The sequence below is a fragment of the Bos indicus x Bos taurus genome, chromosome 29, assembly GCF_003369695.1.
Source record: "Bos indicus x Bos taurus breed Angus x Brahman F1 hybrid chromosome 29, Bos_hybrid_MaternalHap_v2.0, whole genome shotgun sequence".
NCBI lineage: Eukaryota > Metazoa > Chordata > Mammalia > Artiodactyla > Bovidae > Bos > Bos indicus x Bos taurus.
This window is the reverse complement of record NC_040104.1, coordinates 50,396,585-50,398,905: the sequence shown is the minus strand read 5'-3', so window position 1 is coordinate 50,398,905 and position 2,321 is coordinate 50,396,585. Positions and strand designations below refer to the sequence as shown.

At 43.3% G+C, this 2,321-nt stretch overlaps 1 long non-coding RNA gene across 1 annotated transcript; it reads left to right on the top strand.

Annotated features, from left to right (window-relative positions):
- Positions 1-993: 993 nt before the first annotated feature.
- Positions 994-1,695, top strand: LOC113886570. Its single transcript, XR_003509481.1, has 2 exons — positions 994-1,371; positions 1,537-1,695. It is a non-coding gene; the product is annotated as an uncharacterized LOC113886570 (long non-coding RNA).
- The last annotated feature ends 626 nt before the right edge of the window (positions 1,696-2,321 follow it).

Sequence of the window (2,321 nt, the reverse complement as noted above, 5' to 3'; positions counted from 1 at the left end):
TAGCAACTGAACAAAAAAAGCTGATGTACAGAAACACTTCACTACTGGGACCAGGGTAGGCTGCATATTAATGCATGTATCAATCAATGGCGTATTATTTTGAATGAAAGTAACTTAAGAAAGAGATGAGGCAAGGCCACTCTGACCCTCCTCTCTGTCTCCCTGAAAGCAGAAAATAAATCTCTCACAAAACACCTGAGGGTAGAAGGACACTCTTAGCACCAGAGATAGAGAGTTCAGGGCCAAGAATCCTGTATAAGCAGATCTTGTTACTTATTTAATTTACTACCCAAGCTCAAACCGTTCACATTCTTTACTAATTAAGCACCTAAACCTAAGTTTCTTTGTCCTGTCAAATCCTCACAAATTTATTGTTTGTCTAAAGCTGCCTCCTTTGGAGAATTCCCTGGTGGTCCAGTGGTTAGGACTTCACACTCTCACTGCGCAGGGTTCAACTCCTGGTCCAGGAGCTAAAATTCCATAAGCTGCATAGTGCAGCCCCCCACCCCAAAAATAGCTTCCTTCTTTAGTCATTTTCAGGTCTTATTTCTATGAGACCTCCATGGGCATGAATTAAAATGTGTTTCTTTTTCTCCTATTAACCTGTGTTGTATCAGTTTTTAGTATTACTCCAACCACAAGAATGCAAGATGTGCAGAGGGAACATTTCACCCTCCCTGACAGTGTATCAAGAACTTCCTAGGATCCAGGTCTGTGGAAATTCAGACCTTTTTTTTTTAATCTTTTATTTACTTATTTTATTTTGGAGCCACGCCAGGCACCTTGCAGGATCTCTGCATGGGTTCCTGCTTCAGAGACTGAACCCATGTCCCCTGCAGTACGATCACAGAGCCTTAGACACTGGACCATAAGGGACGAGCTCAGCCTGAGCTCTGAACCAATCCTCACTGCCCCTGAGAGCTTTAGAGTAGCTCACACCTTGCTACCCACTTCCCATTCCTTCCTGCACTCCCCTGTGCAGCTACGTCCTTACCCACAGAGCCTTGCTGAGATGCTGCGCTGTTACAGGAAAGTTCGACCCTCTGCCAATGGGCAATCATAAGTGTGCTGTCCTCACAAAGACGAGAGTGCTGTATTAGACTAGTGTCTCTCACACGCTTCCAAGTAGCAGCCTTCTCCCTTTCCTGTTCTCGAAACCAGGCTAAAGGTCTCCCCTGTCCTGGCAGGAGCACCTACATAGCCAACCAGCCCACCCAGGCCACCTGCCAAGAGGCTGAGCACACCGTCCTCCAGACGGAGTCTTCTTCTCCATCCTCCTGGGCATCCGAATGGGGGAAGCTGTCCTGTGCCTCAGCCATGTTGTCGGTGGACTCTGACACCTTCTGCAATACATGTGTCTGAAAAGGACAGGTCAGTGAGTCTAGAACCTAGGAATTTTCAAGTCATATCCCCTGACCTATTCCTCACATCTCCCTCCTTCCCTGACCCCATACTCCCAGAGGTAATCCAGTAATTGGGAAATGCCTTTTGAAATACATAACTTCATTTGCCACTTGGGGCTGAATTTTCTTTCAGGAGAACATAACTGACTTATGACCAGCCTAAGAAATTGCAGCTGATTGGCAGAGTTTCCTGGATTCAGGAGGACTGGATTTGGTGAATATCAATCCCCAGCGTACTGAGAAGCTGAAGAAAAGTCCCCAGTTTTAATAAAAGCCATCAGTTTCCATCTTCTTTGCTTGAATCTGGATTGTCATTTCCCCCAAATATTCTCTGAGAATAATATAAGAAGTCATAGGGCTTTAAATACTTTTTAACATTTTTAACAATAATAATAATAGAGACCTAATTGTATTCAGTAGTTTCCATATTCCAGGCCAGGTGCTAAGCACTTTATCTACATTATTTCAGTTAATCCTACAAAAAAGTAGCATTACAATGTCATCATACTGAGGAGGGACTTGGGTTCAGAGAGGTCCAGTTACTTATCCAAAGTCAATAAATCTAAGTTTTGAACTTGAACCTGTTTCCAACATTTATATTCTTGACCACTCTCTCCAGTAGTATTCAAACCACTGGACTAGCTCTGTGGATTGTAATAGATGTTATTCATTTACCAAACAGGGGGTGAAGGAGATTCTGTGGTCAAGTTAAACAACATGTAATAGGTTTCTCTGCTGTAGGACTTGTCAGAACCTTTACAAAGCCAATGTGTAGAGCTAATATCCAGGAGGAGAATAGCAAATTCACAATTTCCCAGAAGTCTTATTTGACCACAAAATGCTTTTCTACAGAGAAATTTTTAACGGGGCTAATATTTCCATGGAGGACACTTTGAAAAGGACTGCATGGCTTTACCT